Raw genomic sequence first — 25,138 nt, forward strand, 5'->3', positions numbered from 1 at the left:
GAGAACCCTCTCCTCCTAAACGGAATGCTGAGGAGCTGAACCAAGACTGGCAAATGTTGGACACAGAAGAGCTTACTGCTGACCCAGGGAGTGAGGAAGGAACCCCAGGGGAACCCATGGAAATCCAGGAGAGTCTGGTAGGACCGGAGGAGGTGTCCATGGACATTGATAAGCAATAAGGGGATGTGTATTGCCTGTGTCCACAGTAGTGAAGCTACCCGTTATGCCAGTGATAGTTTAAAGGGGAGTTGTAGTTCTCTCACTGCTGATAATGAACTGTTAATTGCTGCTTGAAAGCTTTAGTTGTAAAGCTAGCAAATGTTTTGGCATTTTTTGTTCTCTCTGCTAGCAGCCAAGCTGAGCCGAGAGTGTTCTTCCTCACAGCTGTGCATAATTAATTACTTGAAAGGCACAGCAGGGAGCTGTGCTGAGAGCCTGCACGGACATTGTGAATTCTGTGCTAAAGAAGAGAATACGGTTTACAAAGCTGAAGCAGCTTAGGGAAAGCTACTAAATCCAAACTACTCTGGTGAACAGGACTGTTTATAGATGTGCTAACAAAGTCCAGAGGCTGTGGAACTGTAGGTTAAGATGAGACACACCCAAAAACCTGGACACTGGATTTCTTTGAAAGTTTTGCTCTGTTTGAACAGCTTGTGTTTTGCCTCATAGTTTTGAGTGCTTGTTTTGAGGTCTGCTAAGCTGAAGCATTTTTTTCTTTTGTTCAATGCAACCAGTGAACATAATAAAACCTTTGTTTGATTATTCTACTATACTGGATTTTGAGGTGTGTGAGTTTTTTTCCCTTGCCTGTTTTTCTTTTGGTAATGTCAGGGAATCTGATATTATATCTTAGGCAGACGCCTAAGAAGGCCTGAAGGGTACCCTGGTTAAAGGGTACACGTATGGACAGGAACAGTCATAGTGTTCCAGCTCGCTGCCGTGAACAGGAGCTGGGCAGGTGTGACAACAGCAACCAAGGCTGCTACAATCTCTGCATATTGGTTGGTTTTAGCACCCAATCTATACTTCAAGGTTTCAATAGGTGTGTTGGCGTTCCACACTACACCTACTCCTGCGACCAGATCATGGTCCGAGGCATGGTGGAAGGCACAGCCATCCATGTAGACTTGAGGTATATTGGCACAGAGCTGTTCATCATAAAGATGATGACGATGGGGTTCCTCCTCTTCTGGTGGAACATCAGGTTCCGGTATACCTGTAAGAGAATCTTGTTCTGTACAATCATGCAATTCTGCTATCCCTTGGGCTACTGTGTTACGATGTTTCAGGGCATACTTTACCTGTAAAGGCCATCCTTGGAGAGCCAAAGTCCATGAGACTATTCGGCTATTGGAGACACGACCAATCTTGATCTTGTCACTACCCAAGAAGCTAATGGGTTGATGACAAGTCTCTATAATGAGTTTTTCTCCTTGGATGTAACTCCGAAAATGTTGAAGAGCCCAAACAGTTGACAGTAGAGCTTTCTCACAGTCAGAATACTTCTTTTCTACATCGGTGAAGCCTTTGCTTGCATAGGCCACCACACGCTTGTCAGAGACGTATTTCTGGTACAGGACAGCACTCATAGAGTATTTGGAGAATCCTAGGTCGATGAAGAATTCACGACCGCTCTCAGGGTAGGCCAAGCAAGGAAAGTGACTAAGCTGCTCTTTCATCTCTTGCATAGCATCTTCCTGTTCAGGACCCCAAGTCCAAGGTACATCCTTCTTCAGTAAGGTGACCAAGGGTCTAGAGATCTCTGCATACTGATCTATGAACTGTCGAGAATAGTTGCATATCCCCAAAAATGAACGAAGTTCCGTCAGATTGGTAGGTCTCCTCAACTGTTGTAGGGCCTGTATCCTTTTCTTCTGTGGTCGAAGACCTTCAGAGGAAATTTCATACCCTAGATAGTTCAGAGATGTTTGGCACCATTGACCTTTGGCAATGGTCAATTTAGCTCCTGCATTCTGCAGTTGGAACACATGTTCTACCTCTTCCAGGTGTTTCTGAAAGGTGGGACTCTTGATCAGGATGTCATCCACATAGACTAGAGTTCCTTGAGCTTCGGCATCTGGAAGGGCTTTATGGAGAAATATGTTGAACTCAGTGGGAGAGTTCAGAAAACCAAAAGGTGTTCTATTCCACGTGTACTGTTTCTTCCCAAAGGTAAATGCTAGTTTGTATTGATCCGGTGGATGTACAGGAACTGTCCAAAATCCAGACGCTAAATCCAAGCTGGTAAAATACTTAGCTCCTTTGATGGTAGTCAAGTTCTGGTCAAGATGGGCCATAGGCCACCTAGACAAGGGTACCAGCTTGTTTAGCTGTCGGTAGTCCAAGGCAATTCTCCAACTGTTATTCTTCTTCAGGATTGGCCACAAGGGTGAGTTGTATGTACTGTTACAAGGCCAAATGATACCCCTAGCTTCCAGGGTATCAAGTATCTCTTGCACGGACTCATACGAGGCCAAAGGAATCTTATACTGACGCACGAAGACGGGCTTACTGTGGGGATCCGTAGGAATCTTGGTCACATGTAGGTCAGTCAGGCCAGTGTTATAAGAATCCACTGCAAACAGGTCTCGAAACTTGTATAACAACTGTGCTAACTGAGCTTTTTCTTCCTCTAAAGAGCACGCATCAGCTAGGTCCATTTGTTCCTTTACCATGGCATCAAACTCAGAAAAAGGTTGGTTGGAGGAGATTTCCACTTGATCTTCAATCTATTCTTGCAAAGATGAAGATTCAATGGCATTCACCGCTTTGGATTTGTCAGACAGAGCTAACTTCCTGGATAAAATCAAACAGTCATTCTCCAGTGTTACATGTGATGTTGAAGCATCATATGGACAGAGGAAGTCCAGTGAAATGAGTCCTTTAGGTGAGGTAAGAATATGGTCCGGTATGTCCCCCCCCCTGGCAGGGGTCGACAATGGAAGACGAAGACGAGCTGCCAATGATAGGCAAAGTTACCTCAACATCAGGAAAAGATTCACTCACCAGGAAACCCAAAGGTTCTCCAGCAGAAAGGAAGACTTCAGTAGGTTGAGCATTGACAATCAACACATGAAAGAAGAGTTAGGTACTTCGAGACAAGGTAAAGCACCTAGAAACAGACCAGGCTCGAGAAAAGAGGAATTGGGGTTGAAAAAGCCAATATCATCGAGCATGCGTTGACCATGGGCCAAACGAAGAGGCAGAGCAAAATACTGCACAAGACCAGGAATCTTGACTTCTTCAGCACAGACCACTTCACAAACTTGAGGAAGAGGTTGTCCAGCCTTCAGACCCTCCATCAGGACCACATCTTCTACCGGGGTGCCTTGCAATCTGCTCCAAAGCACACAGTTCACCAAATCAACGTAGACTCTTAGACGAACAAGACAATCTGATCCCAAACACAAAGATGTGTGTAGGCCTCTCACCACAGAAAAGTGATGAACGAAAGTCTTAGAGCCCAGGGTCAACGGAACCCCAACAAGAGGCTTGACCCCCTAACCTGGTATAGGTAGGTGAGTAGAGTGTCGCCTAACAAATGGAACGGGTGTGGTTCGCTGAAGGTGACGGAAAAAGGATTCACTGATCATGGAGCTGTCACTCTGAAGTAGCAGTTGAGCTTGAACTGGGACAGAACCGTGCAGGTAGACAGCAACAGACAAGTCAGTATCATCCTGGTGAAGTACAGCCAACAGACGAGGATGAGAAGTCAGAGAACTGGAACTAGATGAGGTTGGGTCTTGGACAGTCGCTGGAGGTGGGTCCGGCACGGGGAACATAGACTTCAGAACAATTTCCAAATGGTCCGCCTGGAGAACAATGTCAGATATTTGTTCCTTGGGAACGCTGACAATCTCATGGCCTGTGGGACCCCCCCCCTGGAGCGTTGGCGTACCGTAGCTCCAAGATGTGTGGATCCGCTGAACGCAGGAAATTGATTCGAATTGAAGTATCGTTTTGCTCCACAGTACTGGCTACCTGGGGCAGGCGTGTAGTCTGTACCTTCCCAAAAGGATGGGGACGCGTCACCTGGGCCCAGACCACTTCCTGGACGTAATCCAAAGCAGGCCTCAATCTCTTCAAAAGATCGTTTCCAATCAAAAACTCCTCTCCTGGACTAGTGGTAATAATCACTGGGTGTTTGACAGTCATTTTGCCTAACTGCAAGGTAAGCCAAGTTTGACTAACTGTCTCAATGTTCTGATGTCCATATGCAACCAAAGACAAATCACAGGGAATAATCTGCAGTGGAATCTGGGTACCCAGGGTAGTCTTCAAACGGTGGAATAGTCCCTGAGTGATCCAGGTCACTTCGGAAGCCGTGTCAAGTAAACCGGGACAGGACAAGACCTGTTGGAGAAGCAAAGGTAGAGTATACCGTTGACCCATAGGCGTGAGCCTACCCAAGAAATACTGGTGCGACTTGATGGAATCCCACGAAGGAAGCCACTCTGTGTCCTCAGATAATTCACTAGAAAGTACCGGATCAATGTCTTGTGTGGCATCAGAAGATGTTGTTTGGACAGAAGATACAATTGTGAGTGGGGAAAGTGGTTCTCGGCCTAGTCATGCGAGATCCTCTTCAGAAAATTTGGGTGGACCATCCAGGTCTTCTTCTGAGGGAATCTGTGTATAATAGGGCAGTTTAACAGAAAAATTCTCTTGTGCTTGTGCCTGTGTATTATTCACAGACACAGTGTTGCAATGTGAATTCTGTGAGGCTGATGTGTGCACTGGTTGAGATGGGTTTGGTTCTCTGCTGCCATCTGGTGGTTGTTGAGACTCACCAGAAACTGACCTTACTGGGCGTGTCTGAAAAATCAGTGAGTCGAGTGACATCACAGGAAGTGGAGGTAGACCTTACTGGGCGTGTCTGAGAGACAGGAAGTATCCTGTTCTCGTCTGACCTGCCTGGGCAAAGCTGAAGCCGTGGGCTACGTTTCCCCCTTCACAAGATGTTAAAAGCAAAGATTCCTCAAAGCAGGACTTTTCACTGACTAACAATTCATCCACAGCAGAAGCGGAACACTCTGGCAAACTTTCCCCGTTCTCCCCCCCTTCAGAGCTGAAGTGCAAAGGGTCGGCGGCTCTGACCACAGGGAAAAGCAAGAGAGACGCAGTGTGCACAGAGAGAGAATCAGGAGTGATACGCTCAAGCAATCAGTAGCACAGTTACATTGGTATGAAAAGTGAACATAGAATGAAAGAAATCATCCCAAAACACGGACGCAAACCCGGGCTTGATACGGAATGCAAAGACAAGATGAACAGCAGATTCAAGAGAAACTAATCTCTCAGTAAAGGGTAATAAGTCACCAAGCAAAGGATACTGTTCGCACACGAGCCGAGCAAAAGAATCCTGTATCTGGCTAGCGAATGATAAGAGTTCATCCATCACAGACATGGTGACAAGTAAAATAAACAAACTGAAACTGTTGCAAGGGTTTCGGATACATGAAACAGGGACAAAAAGACGCGGACGACAGCCCCCAAACTGTAGCAAGATTTATGGTACACTAAGCAGTTACATAAACAAGTTACGTGTCTGTTAGTTTTGTCTAGGGAGAACCATAAACGCTGATCCAGGTTCAGCTTTATTGCCTGTTTACACGACACAAGACCCAGGCTAATGAGAAATACTTTTATTATGAAAATAGAAAAATATAATTCACAAGCCAGCTGCAATATCTAAATATTATTCACAAAATATCTGATTACATAAATGAAACTCAGTACATAATTATCACAATACACTTGTTAGATAACTAAGTAAAACTAATTGTTACACACACTAAACAATTCCTTATAATAATAATAATCCCTGATTGATAGCAAATAATTACAGTTATCACCAAGGTAGCTTCACAAACCTTGTCCTATATCACAATTGGATATACTTATCTAACCCCAGCTGATAAGATAGTAAGTCCGTATACTCACCCTCTGATTAGGCCTCTGGCGAAAATTAGGTGAAATGGAAAACTTTCTTGTTAGCTTCAGGAGATGTAAGAAATCCCTTGTTACAGGCACACGTGTTCGTCAACCACTGGTAAGGCTATAATTCACTGGCAGTCAAGTTCCTTGTAGTGCTGGAATTCAGAGCTATTTAGAGTCCGATTCACTCTCTCTTAGGTAGAGAGTCACATGAGGTAACTGTTCAGGTCTTACTTATTTAAGAAAAAGGTTGCGTGCAGGACACCTGTGGTAAGATGTGAGTTTCCTCGCATCCCAACACAGATTAAAACTAATTAGCACCTTTTCACTTGGATCTCGTCAGATGACTTCCTCGGACCAATCCAGAAACAGAACTTAGATGAATAACCTTTCTGTGTAAGGTCTCATACAGGCTGGTAGACACAGGCACCGTTAGACAGATAAGAACAGGATAGGAGTAAAACTCTCCCAAGAATCACACAGTCTAATTATGAAGACACAGATGGATGTCCTTGAGTAGAATACCATTGTGGTACATACCCAGAATGCATCAGGCAGAAACAGCAAAGATATGTTCTTCTTTTTCTCTTCTTGCAAAGTTCATGCTGGAAAGATTTCTTGCAGACAATAGTTAGGCTTGATGATGTCAGAGAGGCCTAACCTTCAGGTGCAAATACGGAAACACCCCTACATACCCCTAGGAGGAAAAAATTGTTTCTGTCCATCTGATTCCCCTACATCCAATCTTTGAATCCGAGGACTCGAAGTGATATCCTAAATGTTCTTTGACTTGCTCTACCCGAAGGTTGGTTGAAGAGGTTCTTGGGGGAAGCACGAGAGATTCAGATTTCTTCCCTTTTCTTTTCTTCCTTTATTTTTCTCTCCTTTTCTTTTTTCTTTTTCTCTTTTTCTTGTTGTTCATCTTAGGGTTTTATTAGTATACTAGTATTTAAGCCCATTACATTAACGGCTGCTAGAATAGATGTGTAGACTTTTAGCACAATGGGGCGCTGAGGCGTTTCTTTCTTTCTGTCTGTCTTTCTTTCTCCCTGCCACCTTTCTTTCTTTCTTTCTGTCTCTCTCCCTGGCCCCCTGTCTGTCTTTCTTTTTCTTCTCCCTTCCTTTTACCTCCCATGTCCAGCAGTACCCCTTCCCTGCTCCCCCTATCCAGCAGTAGCCCTTCTCCCTTCCTTTTACCTCCCCCCTGTCTAGTAGTACCCTTTCACTGCTCCCCCTGTCCAGCAGTAGCCCTTCTCCCTTCCTTTTACCTCCCCCCTCTCCAGTAGTACCCATTCCCTGCTCCCCCTGTCCAGCAGTAACCCCTCTCCCTTTCTTTTACCTACCCATATTCAGGCTCCCATTTCCCCTTTTACCTTCCCTATTTCCACCTTTTTCCAAACTTTGACAGTGAAATACAATTAATTGAACATAAAATACTGCATAAAACACACTATTAACTACACAAATAATACATAAAACAATCTACCCTCCTCCCAATTATTAATACAATATGACATATGATGTGATTACAATATTCTCTCTATACCTTCCTCTGTATCTTAATTTCCCTTCTTATCCTTCAGTTCAGTCTCTTTTTTTTCTTTCTCTCTTATCCTCTGTATTGTTCCCCCCCCCCCACCTTTCTTTCTGGCTCCCTGGCTTCTCCATCAGCTAGAGGGAGCAGTTTCCTCAGCTGTTGAGTTACTTGCCGGATCAGGCGTTTCTCTTTCCTCTTCTAGCCTTGTCCTCAGCCCATCCTTTCCCAGCACAGCCCGGAAATAGAGAAGCAGGGACACGGTCGCTGGACACATTGTGGCTCGCTGCCACTTTCCTTCGCGTCCTCTTGTGCTTGGGAAGCCAGGCTTCAGCCATCTTCCGCCGCGGCCTGCAGCCACCGTAAGCCGCCGCAGCCGACATCCGCCTCGGGGGATTCTCGCGCATGCACACTCCTACCTGCGGTGCCGTACAGTGCACGGAAAATGGGAGCACGCAGGTGGGAGTGTGCATGCGCGCTTAGGGCTTTATTATATTAGATTATTTATTGCTTTTTGGGTGGGGGGCTGGGGGGAGTCCCTTTATATTCAAATATGGACCATTGTACTACATGGTTCGATACACTATATATGGCTGGGTGGCTACTTTTAGAGCCCGCCTAATAGCTTATCCAGGACTCATAATCCAGGATCTTGGAATCTATCTTCTTTTTCTCTTCCCATGGTTTAGAGGGCAAGGTGAGGGTTAGGTTGCTGCAGCTTACCCAATTGTGTAGGCCTCCCAATTGTGGGCTACCCAGTTGGCCGGGATCATGTTGTGAAATACTTTTTCTTGTTTTGCTCCACTGGTGTATTTGGGGTATTTTCTGGTTATTAGCCGGGGACTTTGTTTGCTTTGGTCCTTTGCACTTTGTTTTGTTGTATAGGGGAGAAGGAGAGGCGCCGGCACCAGCTGACTCCCTACAGGACGTGCCTCTTGCGGTGAGAGGCACATCCTGTAGACAATCAGCCAACACCAGTGCCTCTCCTCTCTGCACATCTTCCCTACCAGCATCCCCCCCCCTTCTCATTGGCGGCTCCGGGCCCATCTGGAAGACCTTCACGCATGCATGGATGTCAATGTGATGATATCACACATGCCCGTGACATCATCACATCGACATCGCACGCTTCCAGGATGCCTTGAGCCATGGCCACTACTTTTAGTGTGCCACGGCTCGCCAAAGTTTGCGGGACACTGAGTTAGTGCATATTAATGTAACTGCGCTGATTAGTGCAGGAACATCCCCTGACATGCTCTGTCCCAAAAACATATACAAATTTTATGGCACGTGGATTAGAGCATGCTGAAATAGCACTTACCACAAAACACCTAAGTGCATCTCACACTGTACCATTATAAGCTATGTTAGGCATGCATTAGCACCTAACACAGCTTATAAGGGATCTGGGGATACTGATTGACAGGACCCTGAAGCTGTCGGCGCAGTGTTCATCGGCGGCGAAGAAGGCAAACAGGATGTTGGGCATGATAAAGAAGGGAATCACGAGTAGATCGGGGGACGTTATAATGCCGCTTTATAGAGCAATGGTCAGACCACACCTGGAGTACTGTCTCCCTACCTAAAGAAGGATGTGACCCTGCTGGAGAGGGTGCAGAGGCGAGCTACGAAGCTAGTATAAGGTATGGAAAATTTGAGCTACAAAGAACAGCTTAGAAAACTGGGCTTATTCACCCTTGAGAAGAGAAGACTGCGAGGGGATATGATAGAGACTTATAAAATAGTAAAAGGATTCGACAAAATAGAGCGAGAAGCATCGTTATTCACGTTGTCAAATGTGAATCAGACAAGAGGTCATGGACTGAAGTTGAGAGGCGACAGGCTCAGGACAAATACCAGGAAGTTCTGTTTCACGCAGCGAGTGGTGGACGCTTGGAATGCTCTCCCGGAGGAGGTTGTGACGGAGACCACCATTCTGGGTTTCAAGGGCAAGTTGGATGCACACCTTCTTGCAAATCACATTGATGGATACAGGTAAACAGGTCTTCATCGGGGAACACCTGGCTTGGCCTCCGCGTGTGCGGGTCACCGGACTGGATGGACCAAAAGGTCTGATTCTGTGAAGGCGTTTCTTATGTTTCTTATGTTAACACAGCTTAGTAAAAGGGCCCCTTAGACATTTAAGACCCAGTCTGCATGTTTCACACATGAATAGCCCTTCCAAAATGACTACCATCATTGGACATCTCTTGGCTAATGATGATCTAAGGAAAAAGAGTCGCTGATGGCAAACTGATGGACCGAAATGAACACTGTGTGGTTTGAAAGTTTGCATTGCTGAACAAGGGCACTGTTCTTTGGTGAGGAGGGGGATTTCTTACGACTCAAGTAAAAAGGATCAGGAATATATGCTTCTTTGGCAAACTCTAATACTGATTCATTTGAATGTTGATATTTGATGGAAAATTTTCTTTAAATCAGATTGCATTTTTTCCCAGATGTATTTAAATGTGCATGCATTGGCATTTTTCATAATCAATGGAGCAGCAGATATTACTGTAGCATTCCATCCTTTACCTTCAAATAATTTTTTCACTTAAAAGTGACCTTAGTGTGCCCTTACACATGTTTTCCCATCACAGTAAGGCCATTTTTACCATAGCCAGAAATTGGCCAATTTTCCATTTTTTCTTCTATTGGTGACCATGGGCTGTTTCATTAGCATGCAGCCATTAAAAAGAATTGTCACATGAGCACCAACACCTATTTTGTAGATGGTAAGGGTAGGGTTGCCAGATATTCCAATCGGAAAATCTAGACCCCTAGACCCACCCCCAGGCCACCCAGTTCCGCCCATCCCCACCCGGAGGAAGTCCATGCATGCACAGATACCACGCGATGATGTCACGTGTGGCATCCACGCATGCGCAGACTTCCTCCCTGTCTGACGCAATTTGAAGAGGCTTTTCAAAACCCGGACAAAGTGCCGGGTTTTGAAAAGCCATCCAGACCCCCGGACATGTCCTCAAAAGGAGGACATGTCCAGGGAAATCCAGATGTTTGGTAACCCTAGGTAAGGGCTCCCATGGTAATCCTGTGCTCTACATTTAGGGTGCAGTAATGTAGATGTACTAAGGCCCCCTTTTATAAAGGTTATTATTACAGCAGGCTGCAGCAATCACTCCAATGCCTATAAGGATTCAATGGGCATCAAAGCATTTGCTGCACGGCAGCTGATACCACGAATTTGTAAAACGGTGGGGGGGGGATAAATAGCCCAGGAACACCCGTACTCCATCCGTAGATACTCCCCCTCCAACAAAAATGTAAAACGATTTTTTAGCCAATTTGGAACTTATCGCAGAATGCGTGAGCCATTTTAATTTGTGGCAAGTGCGTGCTATTGTTTACCTCCACTTAGTAAAAGGGCCCCTAAAAATTATAGGGCTCCTTTTGCAAAGCTGCGGTGGCTGCTGCCACTACAGTAATCACCCCAACGCCCATAGGAATTTAATGGGTGTTGGAGTGTTTGCTGCATGGCATCTGCTACCGCTGCTTTGTAAAAGGGGTAGGGTGGGGATAGTGGCTGTATTTGGAAATTATTATAAGAGATGTTTTTCTGCTTATTTGTTCTAGAATGGCACCCAATGAAACCCCATTTGTAAAGGCAAAACCAGTGACCCAATGAGATTAATTTTTTCTTTGAAGCTGGAGATATTCAGGTCAAGTTATCAAGCTGAATTTGCATAAGAACTTTCACTTATATGGGCAATTATTTTCAATAAAGGCTCTTTGTTGAGCACAGATGATAAAAGTATGTCACCCTGAATTTAATTGGTGAATCAAATCCCAATATCTGTACTCAGCTTTTCTTTTTCTCGTCATTGGAAATTGTATTTAGTGCTTTGTTGTTGATAAACAAGTGGCTATTAAATTATGGATATATTAATTCTTCATAAATTATAAAAGAAAATAATGTAACAGAGGCTTGTGTTTTGCCTATTAGAGCAATGAATTTTGAATGAGTACAAACAACAAACATTTTCAAAAAAATATTAAATACTCCTCCCCCCTTTTTACAAAACCACACATGAGGTTTTTAGTGCCGACCGATGCGCTGACTGCCCTGCGCTGCTCCAATAGTCGTAGAGTTCTTATGTGCGCCAGAGCAGCGCAAGGCAGTCAGCGCACCGGCCGGCGCTAAAAACCTCTTACATGGTTTTGTGAAAGGGGGCTTCTTTATACACTTTATTGGTCATATTTTATATCTTTTTTTATTTGTATTAGCTAAGGGATATTTTTACTTCACATATGGAAGCATTTTAGATACAGAAAAGTACTGTAAGTTCCTTTTACTTAGGTTCAAACAATTTTTATTGATGCAAACAACAGCGAAAACAATACAAAGGCATACAATGGGTGCATAGTACAGACAATGATGCATCATAGACAACAATACATCAAACATGTACAAAATAAAAGTAACAAAAGCCTACCCCCCTCCCTTCTACTCAACTAAGGGCAAGCGAGGCCAGAGGTGACGTAAGAGCACTCCGGGGCCCTGGACTCTGATGAGCCCCGAAGAAGCCTCCCCTCCACCAATGAACAGACCTGTATCTAAGTGCCAGAACTTTTCAAAACACCCCGCACCTCCCCTTCCCCAATCCCCTCCTATACCCCCCCCCCGGGTTGTACTCTCCACCCCGCCCCATCATTGCTCACCATTGCTCTCTCAGCCCCACAAACTGAGCGCCCAGTTTAGGACACCCATCTTAAAACCTCACTGCGTCCCTTTCGATGCAAGGACTGCAGATATGGCTCCCAAATATTCAAGAATGTTCATCTTCCGCTTCTGAGACCCTCCCGCATCTCTTGTCTCCTAGGTGGCCAATTGATGCAACTGGTTCCGCCAATGCCAAAACGCCGGAGGGTCCAGAACCGTCCAACACTGGAGAATACATTTCCTGGCCAGTAAGCTCATCTTCCTGCAAAGAGCCCGGTTTCCCCTAGGCAAATGTCCATAAGCCTCTGGCAAATCCAATATGAAGTGTGCCGGAGTACTGCGCAAAACTCTATCAATCAACCCTGACATGTAGGAGATGATACGTCCCCAGAAGCGCAGGATAATGGGGCAAGACCAAAAGGCATGCCCCAAAGTGTGTCCCTCCATCCCACATTTGACACAGTGGCGTAGGTAGGCCTCCACTGTAATACAACTGTGTACGAGTATAAAAGGCAAGTAAGGTCACCCTATAATACGTTTCTCGTAACCAAGCACACGGGGTCACCCCAGGCGTCACCCTCAAGGTATGGGCAACATCTCTATGTCCCAAATTAATCTGCAATTCCCTTTCCCATTTACCTCGGAGTAAATAGTAGTCCTTAGCTGGTAGTAAGTCTTGCAAACTAGCATGAATGCTGGACACCGAGAGGGACATCCCCTCTCCCCGGACGAACAACTCCCGCAGCCTGGCTCCAAATGCTTGCTCAATTGTGAAGTTCCTTTTACTTAAAGAAGCAGAAATTCCTTATTGCTTAACATGTTCTTGAGTGAATTGCATAATAACAAGCTATTCAATTGCAGATAAGGTATTAATGAAGTTTTATTACAACACATCTCAGCAAACAGTAAATGGTGACTAAGCTGTTCCTTGACACACCCTGGATTCATATGTAGCGATAACAGAGTAAGATTACAAGATACACATTGGATTTAAAATTTTAAAAAAAGCACAGAGGTGATGTCTGGAAAGAAAAAATTCAGCACAAGAAATCTAAAGGAGTCTAAACAGTGCATCATAATCTTTTCCTCATAAGATGCACTGAACAGTCTGCCATAGAACCTTTCAGAATCTGCTGCAAAATTTTCAGAAATGGCTTTTTTTGACCGAAGGAGGAACCAGTGTTTCATGGTTTGGGGTGCTCTAATGTTTTCTGCCACTGTCATGCTGAAATATATTTTTCGGGAATGTAACCTGGAGGACATCCTGTATGAGACAGGCCATCTAAGGAACAGATACTGCAGGGATCAGTTCTTCAGGTCCATGAATTTGTCTTCAGAGGATCAAGGACATTGCTCCAGCATTATCCGAGGGGACCAAGAAGCCATAGAACAAACAAGACTGGATAAACTGATTGCTAAAAACATAAAAGTAATGAAGTCTGAGAAAGACTACTTGAATTTAACAAAGGACTGCAGCCTATATAAGAAAACCAGGAAATGTATTTCTAATCCACTGAGCAAAGAAGAAGCAGATTTTCCAATTGCATATTCCATGGTGATCCATGAAAATATTGAAATATTTGAAAGGCTTTTACGGGCAATTTATACACCTCAGAACATTTACTGTGTCCATGTGGCTGAAAAGTCTCCTGAAGTATTTAAGGAGGCTGTGAAGGCCATTGCATCGTGCTTTGAAAAATGTGTTTGTGGCATCCAGATTGGAAAAGGTGGTTTATGCATCTTGGTCCAGGGTTCAAGCTGATCTGAACTGCATGGAGGATCTGCTGAAAAGTGCACTGCCCTGGAGATATCTGTTAAACACATGTGGCACCGACTTCCCAATAAAGACTAACGTGGAGATAGTCAGAACCCTGAAGGTTTTGAATGGAAAGAACAGTCTAGAGCTGGGTTGCACAACGCGTCGATCGCGATCGACCGGTAGCTCAGGAAGGCAACGTGAGTCGATCGCAGAGCCCATCCCGGGCTCTGTGATAGACTCGTGTTGCCGTCCCGATCTACCGGGCCTATCAGCCTTCCTCTCCTCGACGTCAAAGATGCCGACGCCGGGCATCAGGGCCGCCATCAGGGCAGTACTACCAGTCCTGCATTCAGGGGCCCGGAGGTGACAGGGGGCCCGGGCTCCCCCAGGGTCCTAGGCAGTGTTCCCTCTAAGAAAGCGGTCTCAAACACGCGGCCCGCGTGTGGCTCTCCAGTTTTTATTTGTGGCCCTTGGTCTGGAGGCGATCATTCTCTTCCTTTTGGAGCAGCAGCCAGCTCGTTCGTTCAAAGTCGCGGGTTGGCGGCTCCTTGCGCTATCCACTCCTGCATCGGAAGCCTCTCTGATGTCACACCATCAGAGAGGCTTCAGACGCAGGCGCGGATCTCGCAAGGAGCCGCTACCCGTGGCTTTGAACGAATGAGCCGGCCAGACACGCTGCTGCTTCAGTGGCGTACCAAGGGGGGGGGGCGGTCAACTGTTCTATTTATTGTGCGGCTCGCGGCTCGTCTAGAGCAGTGGTGCCCAACCTGCTTCCCTTCCCTTCTCACTGCTGCTATCGGGGATCAGGCCGGCACCGTGTCTTTGATCTCCCTGCTTCTCTTCCCTGCGGGGCCGACCAACTCTTGCGGCGGCCCGACGTCAATTCTGACGTCGAGAGGACGTTCTGGCTAGCCAATCGCTGCCTGGCTGCCCGGAACGTCCTTTCCGACGTTAAAATTGAAGTCGGGCGGCGAGAATTGCAGAAGAGAAGCAGGGAGATCTCGGCCTGTTCCCGATTGCGGCAGCGGCAGCGGCAGCAGCCTATTCCGCGGCGGTGGTGGCATGGGGGAGGCAGGAAGAAAGAAAGAAAAAAAGGGGGGGGGGGACAGGGAGCCAGAAAAAAAAAGCAAAAAATGGGACATGGAGGAAGGAAGAAAGAAAGAAGGGGGGGGGGGATGGACAGGAAACCAGAAACAAAGCAAAAAAATGGGGCACAGAATCAGAGAAAGAAAGAAAAAGTTGGGGGAGGGAATGAGGTCTGGAGGAGAGGAAGCATACAGGAGGCTGAAAGAAGGGAAGAAATATTGGATGCACAGTCAGAAGAATAAAGTGCAATCAGATGAAATTACCAAACAAAGGTAGAAAAATGATTTTATTTTCAATTTAGTGATCAAAATGTGTCTGAATTTATATATGCTGTCTATATTTTGCACTATGGCCCCCTTTTACTAAATCGCAATAGTGTTTTTTAGTACAGGGAGCCTATGAGCGTCGAGAGCAGCGCTGGGCATTTAGCGCAGTTCCCTGCGCTAAAAACTGCTATTGTGGTTTAATAAAAAGGATGGGGGGTATATTTGTCTATTTTTGTATGGTTGTTACTGAGGTGACAATGCATAGAGTCATCTGCCTTGACCTCTTTGAAAAAAATCCAGAATAGGAATGATAATTAACATTTTCTCAGCGTATAGTGTGCTTTGTGTTTTTTAATTTTATTTTTGGTAGATCATTTTGACTCGGTCATTTTAAAGTAGCTTGCAAGCCCAAAAAGTTTGGGCATCTCTGAGCTAGAAGAGCGTTGAAACTGTGTATTTCTATTTTATCCCCCCTTTTACAAAACTGTGGTGCGTTTTTTAGCGCCAGCCGTGGTGGTAGCAGCTCTGATGCTCAGAATTCTATGAGCGTCAGGGCTGTTACCACCGTGGCTAAAATCCACACTACAGTTTTGTAAAAGGGGGAGGGGTTAGTTTGTGATGACATATTCCATACTAGGCGAAGGTGTTTTCTGTGTTCTGTGTGTTTGAAAGACATGGTTTTCTGTTAGGATTGACGATGTAGGATTGATCTGTGCTGGCTGGCTTGTTTAGTTTTACAATGGGTGTATTGATGTTGTACTGCTCACTGCAATATGTAAGATGCTGCCTTTTCCTAGGTACTCATGTGTGACGTGTGGTTTGTTACTAAAAATCATGTTTTTCTTACAGATGGGGGGGGGTGCCAAAAAATGATGGGCCCCGGGTGTTACATATGCTAGGTACGCCACTGTATGTAAAGATACCAGAAAGCTGGCGTAGCAAAAACTTTAAGTAAATTGTTATTCTTCTAAGCTTTGAGTATTTAACCCTCCCACAATCTCACGGGCACTCGTTTCACGTTTCAAGTTTATTGAGATTTTGATTTAAACGCAATATCAAATATTTTCAATGCGTATAACAAAAATAAATTTGGGGAAATAAATAAAACCATTTGAACAATAAACATACAAACATATCTATAGATGATTAAAATTACATAAGGAGTACAAGGATAAACTACATTTGTTTAAAAATGCGTCCTCCGCGCCTGCTCATAAATTTGTGGAGTATGTAACTTGTCGCTCATGCATATTTTTTTTGCACATACCTCATCAATCCTTAGAGGGAACATCCTAGGCCACCATAGCACAAATTTCTGTATTATGCTTCTGCTGTGCACAACAATAAACAATAAACACTGTCATACTTTTTTTGTCCCCTGCCGATTTCCTGATAGCACCCCCCCGGACAAAAGTGGGGGGGAAGGGGTGCGTGGGGGGGCCCAATAGGATTGCTCAGTAAGGGACCCAGAAATTTCTGATGGTGGCCCTGCCGGGCATTAGGCTGTTTTTGTCATTTCGGGGGGGGGGGGGAGGGGTGCATGGTGGCGTGGCGGCGGTAGCAGCAACAGCCTGAAAAAGAAATCATCCTGGCCCGAGTCGGTGTCATACTCCGGAACTTCTACCTCTTCCAGCAGCCCTCTCCCTTCTACCTGCTTCCGGCCACACCTCCTGCTCCACGGCTCTCTTCGGCAACTCAGCAGCAGCAATCGACACAATCTTCTGACGACGGGGCCTACCCTCTGCCGAGTCCCGCTTGTTTCAACTTCCTTTTTCCACAAAAGCTGGACTCGTAGAGGGAAGGCCTCGATGTCGGCAGCTTGTCTTGATCACCGCTGCTGACGAGTTGCTTAAGAGAGCCGCAGAGCAATGGAGGTTTTGCCAGGTGCAGGTAGAAGGGAGAGGGCCAGATGCAGGACTCGTGGGTGAGGGAGCAGAAGAGAGAGAGAAAGAGAGAGGGGAGGGGAACAAAAGCAAATATTTCATACTGGGCTGGGCCGGAGTGGATGGAGGGTGAAAAGATTCTGGCTACAGGGTGCATTAACAAAGGAAATGGGGGGAAAGCTGAAAATGGAGATAGTGACACAAAGAAGAGAAAGAGTAAGCAGGACCTAATGAATAAGGATAGAGATACAGAGGGGACATGAAGAGGAGGTGAAATAGAGACATAGAAGTAATGCTGAAAAAGTGTGTGTGGGGGGGGAGATAAAGACATTGAAAGGGCAAATGGTGAACATGGGGTAAAGACAAGGACAGAGACAAATGAAGATTCTGAAAAAGTGGTGAGATAGGGATATAGGTGAGATGGACACAAAGAAGGGTGATGCTGGAAAATAGGTGGAATGGTAATTCTGACAGACACAGAAGGGAAATGCTGGATCAAGGAGAGATGGGGTCAGGCTGGATGGAATGAGGAGAAATGCCTTGTTGGCCCGGAACTTCCTCTCCTACGTCTGAATTGACGTCAGGGAGCGGAATGCTGGTCAGCGCGACGCTTCTGCAGGGAAAGCTTGGGACGGCGGTGGCTTGGGGGCTGTTCCCCGATGGCGGTGGCAGCAAACCGAGTGGCTTGGGGGAGGGCACGGAGAAAGAAAGAAAGGGGGCAGACAGGGAGACAGAAAGAAGGGGGAACAGGGAGACAGAAAGAAAAAGTTGAGGGAGAGAATGAGGTCTGGAGGAGAGGAAACATACAGGAGGCTGAAAGAAAGGAAGAAAGATTGGATGCACAGTCAGAAGAAGAAAGTGCAACCAGAGACTCATGAAATCACCAAACAGCAAAGGTAGGAAAAATGATTTTATTTTCAATTTAGTGATCAAAATGTGTCGGTTTTGAGAATTTATATCTGCTGTCTATATTTTGCACTATGGCTCCCTTTTACTAAACCGCAATAGCGTTTTTTAGCGCAGGGAGCCTATGAGCATTGAGAGCAGCACGAGGCATTCAGCGTAACTCCCTGTGTTAAAACCTACTATTGTGGTTTAGTAAAAAGAGAGGGGGTGTATTTGTCTATTTTACTGAGGTGACATTGCATAAAGTCATCTGCCGTGACCTCTTTGAAAAAACCCAGAATATGAATAATTAACATTTTCTCTGCCTTTCAGTGTGCTTTGTGTTTTTTTTAAAATTTTATTGTTGGTAGATCATTTTGACTTAGTCTCAAGCCTATAAAGTGTGGGCACCCCTGGTCTAGAGTCTGAGAAGCCATCAGTGATAAAAACTCAACGCTGGCAATTTCACCATCAAATAAATAACCATGTGATAAGAACTAACATTCAGAAAAGTCCACCACCTGTAAGGTCTCCAATCTTCTCTGGTAATGCCTATTTTGTGGTTAACAGGGGCTTTGTGAGGACTATCTTTGAGAATCCTGATGTGCAGCGATTACTAGAATGGGGAAAAGATACTTACAGCCCAGACGAGTACTTGTGGGCAACCCTGTATCGAATGCCTGGGATGCCAGGATTATCCCTTACAATGATAAATTCCAGTTGTCTGACATGACTTCAATCTCAAGGCTAGTGAAGTGGTCCTACTTGGAAGGAGACACCAAGAAAGGAGCACCGTACCCTCCCTGCACAGGCGCTCACAGACACTCGGTGTGTGTTTACGGGGCTGGGGATCTGCACTGGATGCTCCAGCATCACCACCTCTTTGTCAATAAGTTTGATCCCAGCGTGGATGACTATGCCATTCGGTGCCTGGAGGAGCATCTGAGACATCGAGCTCTTTATGGAGATTTGCTGTGAGAAATTGAGCCTCTCCCCTGTTCAGAGAAGAAAGGAAGACACACTCTCAAAAAGACTCCTGCAGTATGCTTTCTGGATTGCTGCAGTTTTAATGCTTTTCAATGACGTCAAATGTCCACCCTCCTCCATCGACAACTTCGTTCCATTGAGCATAAATGGCGCAAAACTCGATCAAATAATTCTCTTCTCTTATTTAAGGAAAAGGCTACTCATTACAAAACTGTTATACAACAAGCTAAGAAAGAATACTATTCAAAACTCATCAATTCAGCTCACAATTCCTCAGCACTTTTCAGTTTAATTCAATCACTATCTCCTTACTCCAATAAGAAACCTCCACCTCTATCCATACAACCACCTGCTTCTGAACTTGCACTCTTTTTCGACAAGAAAATTAAGGACATCAGATCTCACTTTGGACCACCTACTAATGCATCATCTCAAGATGCCTCCGATGATACCACCCACCTACCATTTAGCACTTGTTCCAACTTCAAGCCCCCATCTCTAGCTAACCTTCTCAAAGTCTTTCAATCCATAAACACACCTAACAATCCAACAGAGAGTATTCCCCCCTTGATTCTCAAAAAATTATTTCCTTTTTTTGGACCATTTCTCCTGGAAATGATAACTAAAATTCTTTCCAATAGTCTTGTCCCTAAAGCTTGGAAATCAGCTCTTGTTTTCCCAAAATTAAAAAATCAGAACTTAGATTCAACCTTGCCAGCAAATCTCCGTCCTATTGCCAATCTCCCTCTTTCTTTCCAAGCAATCATTCTTCAGGTACGTTAAAGGGAAGCAACCGGCAAGGGAGGAAGTGGACCCTTGGATGATGGAGACAGAAAGGGAGTGGTAAAAGAAGAAAAAGAGATAGCTGACAAGTTAAATGAGTTCTTCACGTCAGTCTTCACGAGGGAAGACACAATCAACATTCCGGAACCCGAGGAGATCGTAAATGGAGACCAAGATGATAAGCTGGTCCAATTAGAGGTAAGCCAAGAGGATGTCCTCAAGCAAATAGACAGGCTAAAGAGCAACAAATCACCAGGTCCGGACGGCATTCACCCAAGGGTACTCAAGGAACTAAGGAACGAAATAGCAGAGCCACTTCGACAAATATGCAACCTATCCTTAAAAACTGGAGAGATCCCGGAGGACTGGAAAATAGCAAATGTCACGCCCATCTTCAAGAAGGGTTCAAGGGGTGATCCAGGAAACTACAGGCCGGTGAGCTTGACCTCGGTCCAGGGAAAGATGATGGAAGCGCTCATTAAGGACAGCAACTGTGAACACATCGAAAATAATGGACAGCTAAAGTCAAGTCAACATGGCTTCTGCAAGGGTAGGTCATACCTCACAAACTTATTGTACTTCTTTGAGGGGGTAAACAGCCAGGTGGATAAAGGAGAATCTATAGACATCATTTACCTTGACTTCCAAAAAGCCTTCGACAAGGTATCACACGAAAGACTGCTTAAAAAGCTATGGAACCACGGGGTGCAAGGGGAGGTCCACCGATGGATCAAAAACTGGCTGGCGGACAGGAAACAGAGGTTTGGAGTAAAGGGCCATTACTCAGACTGGAAATGGGTCACGAGCAGAGTTCCTCAGGGGTCGGTGCTGGGACCGCTCCTGTTCAATATCTACATTAACAACCTAGAGGCGGGAACAAAATGTGAGGTCATTAAATGTGCGGATGACACCAAACTATGCAGCAGGGTTAAAACCACGGAAGACTGCAAGTATCTCCAAAAGGATCTAACGATACTGGAAGAGTGGGCCAAAAAGTGGCAAATGAGCTTCAACATAGGGAAATGCAAGGTCATGCATGTGGGGAAAAAGAACCCGATGTTCACTTACAAAATGGGGGGATCACTACTAGGGGTAAGTAACCTTGAAAGAGACCTGGGAGTGATGGTAGACACAACACTGAAGGCATCGGCACAGTGCGCCACAGCCTCAAGGAAAGCAAACAGAATGTTGGATATCATTAAGAAGGGAAAGCAAACAGAATGTTGGGTATCATTAAGAAGGGTATCACGACCAGGACGAAGGAAGTCATCCTGCCACTGTATCGTGCAATGGTGCGCCCGCATCTGGAATACTGTGTCCAGTACTGGTCGCCGTACCTCAAGAAGGACATGGCAGTACTTGAGGGAGTCCAGAGAAGAGCGACTAAGCTGAAAAAGGGTATGTAAAATCTCTCATATACTGACAGATTGAAACAATTAGGGCTGTTCTCCCTGGAGAAGCGGAGACTTAGAGGAGATATGATAGAAACCTTCAAGATCCTGAAGGGCATCGAAAAAGTAGACAGGGACAGATTTTTCAAATTATGGGGAACCACAAGTACAAGGGGGCACTCGGAGAAATTGAAAGGGGACAGGTTTAGAACAAACGCTAGGAAGTTCTTTTTCACCCAGAGGGTGGTGGATACATGGTACGCGCTTCCAGAAGCTGTGGTAGGCAGGAGCACATTACAGGGCTTCAAAGAAGGTTTGGATAGGTTCCTAGAGGACAAAGGGATTGAGGGGTATAGATAGGTGTAGAGGTAGGTTATAGGGATAGGAGTAGAGTTAGGCTATAGAGCTAGTCAGGGACCACTGCTCAGGCAATAGGCCTGATGGGCCGCTGCGGGAGCGGACCGCTGGGCGAGATGGACCTCTGGTCTGCCTCAGCGGCGGCAACTTCTTATGTTCTTATGTTCTTAAATCATCCATAACCAACTTGCTGAATTCATCGACAAAACTCATGCCCTACATCCACATCAAACTGGCTTCCGTTCTTCTTACTCCACTGAATTATCATTGCTAGGTCTTATTTCAACTATGTATTATTTTCTTGACCACCAAAAATCTGTTCTTCTTATTTCTCTAGACCTATTCGCAGCATTCGATACAATAGACCACCCTCTCCTTATTGACCGACTCAAAGACTGCGGTCTTACAGGTTCAGCTCTTTTATGGTTTATTTCATACTTTACTGAACGTAGTTTTAAAGTTTATTGAAGGAGGAAACCTCTCCGCCCATAGCTCAAACTTATGGTGTCCCTCAAGGGTCCATACTATCTCCCTTGTTATTTAACATCTTTATGTCGCCTCTCCTCACTCTAGCCCAGTCAATCGGTTTCACAATCTTCTCTTACGCGGATGACATTCAATTACTTCACCCTGCTGATACTTCAAATATCCCGGAAATACAAGAAATCAATAATAAATTAGACAAAATAAGTGACTGGCTTCATGTAAATAAACTTTCTCTTAACTTCAATAAATCATGTGGCCTACTTTTTCCAACCAAAAAGAACGAAACGATAATAGGAAAGATCTTCATCAAATCTCACCCCGTAAAAATAGAAACAAAAATAAAATTACTTGGGGTAATCATAGATACAGATTTAACATTTCATGATCAAATCAGATTTAACATTTCATGATCAAATCGGCTTATTCGTTCCCTAACGTCCATTCTCGACACTGAAGCAATCACAACCCTAGTTCACTCTCTAGTTATTTCTCATCTTGACTACTGTAATTCCCTCTATAACAGAATTCTTCAAAAAGAATTACGACGTCTACAGCTTATTCAAAACACGGCAATAAAATTTATATATAAGTTAGGGAAATATGATCATGTCACCCCTCTTCTGAAAGAAGCTCACTGGTTACCCATTACACATCGCATTACCTACAAAACTGTTATGCTAGTCTTCAAAATCAAACATAAGAACATAAGCATCGCCTCTGCCGAGTCAGACCATAGGTCCATCGTGCCCAGCAGTCCGCACCCGCGGCGGCCCCCCAGGTCCATGATCTGTAGTGTTCCTTTATAGTACCCCTCTAGCTATACCCCTCAATCCCCTTTTCCTTTAGGAACATGTCCAACCCCTTTTTGAAACCCAAAATCGTACTCTGCTCTACCAACCCCCCCGGAAGCGCATTCCAGGTATCCACCACCCGCTGGCTGAAGAAGAACTTCCTAGCATTTGTTCTGAATCTGTCTCCCTTCAGTTTTCTTGTATGCCCTCTTGTTTTTGTTTCCCCCGCCAGTCTGAAGAATCTGCCCCTCTCCACCTTCTCTATACCCTTCATGATCTTGTAAGTTTCTATCATGTCCCCTCTAAGTCTCCGTTTTTCCAGAGAAAAGAGCCCCAGTTTCTCCAGCCTCTCAGCATATGAGAGGACTTCCATGCCCCTTATCATTTTTGTTGCTCTTCTCTGGACCCTCTCGAGTGTCGTTATATCCTTCTTAAGGTACGGCGACCAGTATTGAACGCAGTATTCCAGATGCGGGCATACCATCGCCCGATATAGCGGCAGGATAACTTCTTTGGTTCTAGTAGTGATTCCTTTTTTAATAATTCCCAACATTCTGTTCGCCTTCTTGGAGGCCGCTGCGCATTGTGCTCCCGACTTCATTGATTGGTCCACTAAAACCCCCAAGTCCCTTTCTAGGTTGCTCTTCCCCAATACCCTCCCCCCCATCATGTAGCTGAACATCGGGTTTCCTTTCCCTGTGTGCAAGATTTTGCATTTCTCTACATTGAAACACATTTGCCATTTATTTGCCCATTCACTCAGTTTGTTCAAGTCCCTTTGTAGTTCTTCACATTCTTCAACAGTTCTAACTCTACTGGAGAGTTTTGTGTCGTCCGCAAATTTTATGACTTCGAACTTTGTCCCCACTTCCAGGTCATTAATGAATATATTGAACAGCTTCTCACCCCTCTTCACCCATCACAGACTCTCAGATCAGCTAATCAGAACTTACTCTCTATTCCTTCTATAAAGGAATTTTTCTATACCAGAAAATCTAATTTCTCAGTAGTAGTTCCAACCTTATGGAATGCTCTGCCATCTCAACTTCGCCACGAAAAATTAATCGATAAATTCAAGACAAATTTAAAAACATTCCTATTTCAAGATGAATTCTACTGCTCTTGATCCTTCTCATCTTCAAATTAGCCAACCGCTTTTAAAAAGCGATCCTATCCCCAATGTTTTATCCCTTTCCCTCCTATTTCCTTTCTACACTTTTTTTTTTCTTGAAGTTTTTAAACCTTTAATAATGTAACTTACCCCCCTCCCTTTCTTATCTTTATCATCACTTTCCAGTTCGTCTTGTCAACGTCTTCAATGTACACTACCTTTCTCCTCTTTAAAGTTTATTCCCTATTAGTATTATTTTTATTCTTCTTTTAACATTTTATTGTAAACCGGCTAGATTCTCGTAGATGGTCGGTATATTAAAAATTAATAAACTTGAAACTTGAGAATAAGCATTTTTGTAATACCATTTATTAAGATAGGTAACAATGAAGCATATTGTGTCAGGTTGGGTTTTAAAATTTTTTTTTATGGCAAATACAATTTATATACAGAAGTAAAGCATTTCTATATTTCCATGTAAGTCATTTTATTGTTATTTCCTATATGTTATGGTATTTCATTATAAGTTTTTGTTCTTTCATCTACATGAAAATATTTAGGTTAATATTCAGCCTCAGCCTTTTTATAAAATGCCAGTCACTGGGATGAAAGTAATCTTAGTCAGCATCAGATAACTGAACTGAATATCGCCACTTTCCAGAAAATTGCTGTATTGAATACCGAATATAACCTTCTGAGGACGTTTTTTTTCCCTTATTGCACACAGTGCATTGCATAGATGTATCACATTGTGGGGCTAATTGTATTTTGGCACATATCACTCCAGAGCAACAGAATCAATGTGTATAAGAGAGGGAAACACAGGATAAGAAGAAGATAAAAATAACCCGACATAAGAATAGCCTTACTGAGTCAGACCAAATAGTTCATGAAGCCCAGTAGCCCGTTCTCACGGTGGAACTGGAAGAGTCACCAGCATGGCAAGAGAAATCACTAAATTTGTCACATGAACAGTTGTCTTCTTCCAGTGCTGAACTACTTGAATCATCACTTTCCACCTCGACATCTTCCAAAAGTATCCTTCTCACTTCCTCAGCAGAATACTTTATTGCGGCCATAACTACTTACACGATATCCCAATCTATTATATAACAGTGTGTGAAACTAATGGAAGAGGGGGGTCAAACCCTCAAACTGCCTATTATTGGTATTCCATTTTGCAAATACTGGTGTG

At 44.6% G+C, this 25,138-nt stretch overlaps 1 protein-coding gene and 1 pseudogene across 2 annotated transcripts in view; both read left to right on the forward strand.

The window, feature by feature from the left end:
• LOC117348198 (beta-1,3-galactosyl-O-glycosyl-glycoprotein beta-1,6-N-acetylglucosaminyltransferase 3-like) overlaps positions 1–25,138 on the forward strand; it is a 313,029-nt gene that overhangs the window by 121,811 nt on the left and 166,080 nt on the right. The window lies entirely within an intron of this gene.
• On the forward strand, positions 13,205–19,832 carry LOC117348200 (annotated as a pseudogene).

The sequence above is a fragment of the Geotrypetes seraphini genome, chromosome 14, assembly GCF_902459505.1.
Source record: "Geotrypetes seraphini chromosome 14, aGeoSer1.1, whole genome shotgun sequence".
Classification (NCBI taxonomy): Eukaryota; Metazoa; Chordata; class Amphibia; order Gymnophiona; family Dermophiidae; genus Geotrypetes; species Geotrypetes seraphini.